Source organism: Myiozetetes cayanensis, unplaced genomic scaffold, assembly GCF_022539395.1.
Source record: "Myiozetetes cayanensis isolate MyiCay16 unplaced genomic scaffold, myiCay2020 scf15, whole genome shotgun sequence".
Taxonomy (NCBI): Eukaryota; Metazoa; Chordata; class Aves; order Passeriformes; family Tyrannidae; genus Myiozetetes; species Myiozetetes cayanensis.
The window spans coordinates 10,047,693-10,056,231 of NW_026087159.1; positions in this window are offsets into that span (position 1 = coordinate 10,047,693).

Sequence of the window (8,539 nt, forward strand, 5' to 3'; positions counted from 1 at the left end):
AACACCCAGAGACTTTAAGGTGGAAGGGCCCCATGCCACACCAGGGCCATCTGTTCCATGACTCTGCTTCCCAGCACTATCAGTTTTGCATGCAAGGAGCTTTGCAGTCCCCGTTGTCGTTATTTTTACCGTGTTTTGCCTTGTGAGGCAGGCAGACAGCTGTCCATGTTAATGCAGTTGTTTTCACCCTGTGACACAGGGGCTCCTGCAGTCGCTGGACGGTTCCCCACATACCCTGTGGTGTTCCCAGACACAGTGACACCCATCTATGGAGGGGAACACAGTGCCCTCAGCCAATCTTGGTCTGGGGTTAGTCAGCTGCCCCCCACTCCAAACCCACAGCCCACTGCCTGTTGGACACCAGCTCTGCACCCACCCTGGTCCGGTGCAGGTGGCGCTGCTGTGAAGGTGGGCTCAGCTGATGGTGCCTGCAATGAGCCCCACTCCAGCTGCCTGGCAGCCTCTGCAGCCCTCCCACAGCCCCATGGCCCTCTCAGCTTCTCCTGGAGGAGAAAGTGATGCCTTTTCCTTCACAAGCTCAATTCACAGGCAGCCCTGCTGTGGCCACGCTCATGCTGGCTGCTCTTGACTGGGGTTTTGCTGCTCCCCCCACTCAGGGACACTGTGGCTTTCCCAAGGATGCAAGAGGGGACACAGGAACCACCATCATCTGGTCTGGCACATCTTCTGCTGGGCACAGGGACACCTGCAGACAAAAACCCCTTTTTCATGATACTGCAGAGCCCGGTTCTTTCCACTGCCTATGACTGCATCACCCTGTAACGCCAACCCTACTGCTGTGTGAGAAATGGAAGCCTCATCCATCACTTACAAAGTGTGTGCACTTGCATATTGTATCCCACACTTGCATTCAGCAGAGAAAAAAGCTGTCAGAAGTGGGGATTTATTAGGGGTTGCCAGTATCCCCTTTCCATTTTTGCTGATTAATTTTATACACAGAAGGGGAACCCTTGCAAAAACAGGACTGCAGTTGTGCTGTGGCATTTAAGGGCACAGGGATGGTGAGACACGTGGGAAAAGGGATGATGTTGAATAGACATGATGGTGTAGTTGGAGAACCAGCTATTTTACAGCTGATATTCTGTACACCAGTTGTCACCTCTGGGATGATGATGGCTTGTGTAAAAAGAAAGGAAGAGTGCAGAAAGGGACATGGCACTGTCTGCTTGGTTGACTGTCTAAAAATACCACGTTCCGTCATCTGCATGGTCAGCACAGCAGCTTCTCCCGTCCCTGCCAGGCTGATGGGATCTTATTTTCAACATGTTTTCCTGTAAGATCACACTCCATCCTACCCCTCCCCAGGAATCCTTGAGCCCACTGCCCGTCTTACTCTCAAAGGACTGAATGTCTGGAAAATATTAAGGTCTTGCAAATTTTGTGAAAGCAGGTAATCAGGCTGAGAAAAAAAAAGAGTCAAGAGAATGAATTAAACCCTGGGAAAGAACTTTAATGGGAGTCAGTGGCTTATTAGACACCAGAAAATCCACTCTTTATTCAATGTTTCTCTCTCATGTGGATTTGCTGGTGTTTAATAAAGCCTGAACTCCTGTTCAAGCTTTTCCTGCGGTTGGAACATTCTCAATGTGTGGCTTCTCTGATGTCTTTTAAGCAGCAGAGTTGTGCTGCAGCCTTGGAGAACGCAGTCAGTCCCCAAGCATAAACCCACAGAAAATTATTTACTAGTTTATTTATTAGTTCTGTAGCACATGGGGCTGGTTGTTACATCCAGCATTTCCCCATAAAAACAGACGAAAGGATGAGTGGGAAAGGCAGGTTGGGTATGGCAGGAGACATCTTACCCCATCCCATCCACCATCAGCTCATGCTCCTTCCCCCACTCTGACCAGCCCCTCATCTGTCTCTAGAGGTTCTCAGCTATCTCCATAAATACCCCGTTTTGGTTAAATTCTTAGTGCTTGTGCTAAGTGCTAAATTCAATTATCTTGATTTGGTTTATTTTAATTTGTATGAAAGAAATTAGTCCTGCATTAAAAAAACCTACAAAAATCTCTCACCTGGATGATTTTGAAACCACTATGTTTCAATGGTATTGACGTGGTGCTCGTTCCATCAGCAAGGACAGGTAATGTGAATAAGCATTTCGGTTTCAAAACACTTGAAACTCTACTGTTTGCATCTAATTCTAGTTCTCCCTGTCAGGATCAGCTTTTCAGAGGTTTGTGAACACTTAGTAATACAGCAAGATGCCTTGAGGGCATCTCACAAGTGCCTTAACTCCTTTGTCCATGCCTTTTCTTTCTAGATAAAATGTATGTGCTGGTTTGCCCTTATCTTCCATTTCACTGACACACTCTAGGAATTTTATGTTCTGAGATGGAAGGTTTTCCTTTATAAACATCTGCACCTTTGTCCCTATTTATTTCTGCTTAGCCACATGTTTCATGTTTATCGTCATTTTTTGTTCCCATTTATTTATTTGGTATGAAAATAATGCCCATTGGGATGCAATTTCCAGGAGTGTTTTAAATTGACTTTAATACAAGATTATTTTCTATTGGCAGGGTTATATTTTTTTTTGGAGGCTATGCTGTCTCCTTCCTCTGTTGCCATGGTGCAGCCCCATCAGCATCCCCCAGCCCCCCCAGATCCTTCTTCCCCAAGCCAGGTATGCTCCTTTTTCTTGGTAGGAATGGAAACATTGCAGATCCAGTTTGGTCCACAATTTGTATAATTTATTATTATTAGGCTGATGATTTTAGCTTTCTTGTTTCTCCAGGGTTTATTGTGCCTGAGGTTAAAATGATCGGTGTTAGAACAGGGAATGCCTCTCCTGCTCCTGACCCAGGGGCCTCCAGGCAGCAACCTCTGGTGTTTCCAAAACATCAGCAGTTACAGCCTCGGGCACAAGGCTGCAGCACCTGCATCTCACCTTGTCTTAGCATTCTGACATCTGAGCCTCACAGAAAGGCCCCTGAAATGAATTCCAAGGTGACAGAAACAATGGATGAATACATTGATCAGCTGTCAACCCAAACCCTCTGAAATGTTTGGAGCAGGGCTAGCAGTGCCATTTCCTCGGGTGACAATCACATTTCTTTAGGCGTCTGCTAACACCAACAGTGACTGCCCATATCAAAACTGCTCATATATAGATACACACACACATATACAGGATTCTGTAAAATAAACAAGGCTTGCCCCTGGGACAGTCCCAAAGCCAGAGTAGAGACCTCCCCCATAAACCAAGACTAATCTTCCAAGACTAAACTTCGGATCCTGGATTTGTATGAGATTCCTCACTCAGCTCCTGCTTTTAAAAACCCTTCTCATAAACCTACTTAGAAAGTAACAGACCAAACCAGGACAGGTTGAAGTAATTGTATTACACCAATTGCATCATATTGCAGTATTTATTTTGCTTTCTCTTTAAAAAACAATACTGAATTGTAATGTCAAGTAGAGAAGTCAGAAAAAGGGGACTTCCATGACCCTTGGCTGAATGCTTAGTAAGCACCAGAACAGCTTCTTAACCAAACAGAGACACTTTTACAGGGAAGTACTTCAGAAATAATGCAGAAATCTTCTCAAACATGTTGTTATTGACAGCCATACACCTGCAGGGAACACGATGAGCCTAGGGGCAGGAACGGCAGCCAACTGCCGCAGTGGGAGCCACAGGGCTCCTGCCTTTCTGCCTCCCAGCACTTTTGTAATTGTGGCATAACTCCAGCTTAGTTTTTCCTTCCTCTTCTTTCTTTTCCTCTTTCTTTTCTCCCTTCTCTATGCAAAGTCAGCAACTCAAAAGTTCAAACCTCATCAGCAGTGAGGTTTGAGAGGCAGAAGCTGGAGATGGCTGAGAGCTGGAGGGAGGGCTCCTGGTGCCAAGCCCTGCCCAGGCCACTGCTCCTCGGTGGGGGCTGGATGAAAGGAAGGGGCAGAGGAAGTGTGACCTACCCTCGTGTGACAGGAGAGGAGAAAACCAGCATGTGGCTTTTAGCAGTCCTACACTGTTGAGCACAAATTTCATGTCTGCAGGGCTCTTGGAAAAGGGGCTTAAAGGCCACAGGGGTTGTGGCCAATGTTTGCATCTTGTGGGCTCCAAAACCAGCCCTGAGGCAAACCTGATCACAACACAGCACCTATTGAGTTGAGGTCCTGGAGGAAGGGGGCTCATGATCTGATCTTCTCATATTTTGCAGCTATGCAAGGTTTGGATGAGTTCAGCTGTAGGGAGACCCAGTTCTGAAGCTCAACCTTTTATCAACGTCTTACACCTCAGAGAGAATAACGATCTTTAAAGGAGACTAAATATGGTGCTCATGAATCCAAGTTGTTCAACAATACGTGGAGCTTTTTTCTCTCATCTCTCTCTTCAGATAAGAATTAGTTAACTAACACTGAAACTCACTCTGGCTTTTTGGATGATGTTGATGACTTGTCTCTCTTCCAGAAACCTCCACATCCAGTTGCCAACTTCAACCACACCTGCCAGCAATAAAGATCCCCAAGTCACTCTGCTTTGGCAAAACTCACAGAAAACAGGGAGCCAAGTAGAAAGGACTCTCAGTGCCCCTGCAGGGAGAAAGGCTGGGGCAGGGATTCACTCATTTTTGGTGACTGGAGTGCTGAGTTAGAAAATCCGCATCAAGCCCCCATTGCAGCCTCCAGGAACTCCAGCTCTTCCACTGCCACAGCTGCTTGGGAGTTGTGTTTCCTTTCCTTGCAGGCCACCGTGGAATCGAGGTGTTCCTCAGACACCTCTGTGGCCTGAACTGCGAGAGAAGCAGCTTTGCTTACAGCTCACCCTTCCGTTCAGGTGTCTTACTGGCCACCATGAGAAATGCTAATGACAACAGTTTATCTCTCCTGAGTTTAAACTGGGATTGAACAAGTCTGATTAAATTTAGTTTTGTGATTTTAGATCACAATCACAGTATTTACAAAAATCAGCAAAACAGCAGCCACCAGTAAGGTAGGTTCTGCAGTATTTTGGACTCAGTGCTGTTGAGCAGATGGTATTTATTGACAAACCTGCTGCTAAACTGTTTGCATTCCCAGGGCTGTAGGTGCAGTCAGCCCGAAGCGTATTCACTACTCATTACTAAAATACTCATTTCCCTGGAAAACCATCTGTGTCATTCAGTCATGGCAGAAGCCCAGAAACATCCATTGCCTCCACTGCCACTACCCCCCAGCACTATTTATGTGCATCCATGCCTGGACTACAATTCCCTCATTACCTGCCCTACAGTAAACAGAGGGCAGCAAAGTGAATGAGAGGTAAACTGCACATATAATTTCCAGCTTTCATCTTTACAAAAAGGAAGTAAAGCATAGATGCAGGAGAGTGGCCAAGAGAAAGACTTGTTCCATTAGACTGAAGGGCAGTCTCTTCTACAAAGTAACAAGGGACAGGACAAGAGGAAATAGCCTCAAGTTGTGCTGGGCGAGATTTAGAGTGGATATTAGGAAAATATCCGCAGTGGAGGACTCACTATCCCTTAAGGTGTTTAAAAGACATGTAGAGTGGTACTTAGGGACATGGTTTAGTGGTGAACTTGGCAGTGCTGGATTAGTGGTTGGAATTAATGATCTTAAAGGTCTTTCCAACCTAAATGACTCTGTGATTCTACCTGCAGCCATCCATGCTGTGCACAGGATGGCTTGAACCCAGAGCAAGCCAATGCACTGACTGAAGAGGGACATTTGAACTCATATTTGGGCCTGAGTAGCACATCAAGTAAAGACAGAGCCATGGTAATGGGAAAAACTCAACTCATTTTATGTGAAATTTAGGCTTCCTAATACAAAATAAAATAAGTGAGTCCCTACTGGGGAAGGAATTAACACAGAATAGCCACTGTGCTTCAGCTCATACTCTCCTTTATTGCAAAACAGCTTCCCTGTTTAGACAGGCCCTAAGAGATGTAGACATATGTAATGTGTATTTAATCTTTCCATCTCTTCTTTTCTTACTGTTTTGATGTTTCCTCAGGCTTTGAAGATTCAAGATCTTTTTTTTCCCAGAAACTACAAGCCTTAAAACAAAAATAAGGCAGCTGGAAACTGCCTGCTGCCAGCCAGACTAAAGAGTTTGTAACTTTTTCCAGCACAGGAAATGTTCAATATTTTAATAACAGTGACCACGTTTTAATGCATTTATGCCCTTAGGGCTATAGAAATCCTTCATTCACAACGTTACCCACCCTGTTCATAGGACCACTAATATTTGTTCAGTGTCATTGTGCTTTTCAATGGCATTGAAAGAGACCCTGCTTGCCTTTGTTGTTCTCTTTAAACCTGTATCGGGTCAGACTGGAATGGACTTAATTTTCCCCATAACAGCCCTCAAACAAACACACCCTGTAAGCCATGAAGCACCATCCTAGGCCTTGACAGGCACATTTTGTGGTGACATGGTACCCCTGAAAGAATTGAATCTGACAGTGGGACTCATTTCCAAAATAATCTCACGAACTCCTGGGCTAAAAAACACATCACTGAGTGGGTACATCACACCCCCTATTACCCATAAGCACCCTGAAAGAGTAAGAGACATAATGGGCCATTAAAGACTAAGCTGACAGTGTTGGACAGTGGGGCATGGAAGCAGTGGGATATAAATTTAGCAGAAGCCACTTGGCTGTTTAACACCAGATTGGCTAAACATCCTGGTCCTGCCCAAACAAAACCCTTACATGCTGTGGAAGGAGAAAAGGTGCCCAAGTACATCTAGGGAATGTTTTCCTGCTTTACTGCTTTTATACATGTATTGCTATAGCAGACGGTTGGGTGTGTGTCTAGCCCACATATTTGTGGAGCATCTCACTCTAGGGATAATGTAAGCAATAGAGCTTTAATCAGTACCCTAAAATATGACTTGACTGTCAGAAGCTGCTAGATTCTTGTTTATAACACTCATATTCAACAGCCTCCTTATTACTCTTACTTTTTGTGGGTTTACTTCAAAGTTGTAACCTAAAATAACTATTGCCGTGTTCCATCTTTTATTTGTATGAGTGTTCACGCTTACATTAATGTACTATAAATGCAGAAGTTAAAAAAACATTCTTCTGTGGAATGGCCTGGGAAGAGTGTTCTGACTGAGTAGTAGTGATGCTGCAGTTTTTTCCTCAGTGTATAAGGTTTGGCTGGGATGGAATTAGTTTTCCCCATGGCAGCCCCCATAGGGCTGTGCTGGATGTCAATAGCTGCAAAGATGTTGAGAATCCACCAGTGGTTCAGCTACAGTTTGGTAGCAGGCTGGGAGGCAGTCTCTTTGCACAAGTAACAAGTGATAGGACAACAAGAAATGGCCTCAAGTTGTGCCAGGGGAGGTTTGGATTGTATATTAGGAAAAAAATTCTTCACCAGGACCAGGCTCTGCAGGGCAGTGGTGGAGTCACCAGCCCTGGAGGGATTTAAAGACATGTAGATGTGGCGCTTGGAGATGTAGTTGGGCTTGGCAGTGCCAGGTTGATGGTTGGACTCCATGAGCTTAGGGGTCTTTTCCGACCTAAATGAATCTCTAGTCCCATGAAACAGGCTCAGCAGAGGAGATTGGGCTCTTTTTTTCCAAATGTTGCTTCTGCAATCAAAGCCTGCAAGAGAAAAGTCTTCTGAGGAGCTTTTATTCTTTCTCTGCAGCTTGTGAGGGAGTTTCCCTACATGAGGTCCTTCCACACCTCAGCCTCCCTGCAGACTGATGGTGCTGCACTGGGCTCCCCAGGAAAACTCATCCCACCAAAATCTAGTAGAACCTGGTCTACCAGAGGGTGTCCCTGCCCATGGCAGGGGGGTGGAACTAAGTGGTCTTTAAGGTCCCCTCCAACCCAGGCCGTTCTATAAGTCTGTGATGAAAATCCAACCTCAAGCCCTGTTTGATCATTCCCTCTGTCACCCCTCGACAGCCCAACCCCAGGCTCTGCCGTCGGTGCTTCTCTCACTGCCGGACAGGCTGTGAGGGCCGGGCAGGTTTTATTTTTAATGTCACACCCACACACAGAACAAAGAGCTGTCGGGCAACTCCGACAGGAGGTTGTTGCCAAGTGGGGTTTGGCGACCAACGACAGGACAAGAGGGCATGGTCTCCAGCTGTGCCAGTGGAGGTTTAGGCTGGGCATTAGGAAGAATTCCTTCACACAGAAGGGTGGTTGGACATTGGAATGAGCTGCTCGGGCAGGTGGTGGAGTCACCGTGCCTGGAGGCGCGTAAGGAAAGACTGGATGTGGCACTCAGTGCCACGGTCTGGTTGACACGGTGGTGTTCGGTCACAGGTCGGACTCGACGACCTCCGTGGCCTTTTCCAACCTCACTGACTCCGTGACCCGGCCGCTACCTGGAGAGGAGGGGGTGTCCCCGCCGCCCGCGGGACACCTGAGGCCGGGCGGGAGGGGCGGCCCCGCTCCGGTCGGGCTGCGGCCCCACTCCCGCCGGATCCTGCCCCATTCCCGCCGGGCTCCGGCCCCTCTCCAGCCCCATTCCCGCCGGGGTCGGGCCGCGCTCAGGGGCGGCGGGGCGGGAGCGGGGCGGGCGCGCGGTCACCTGACGCCGC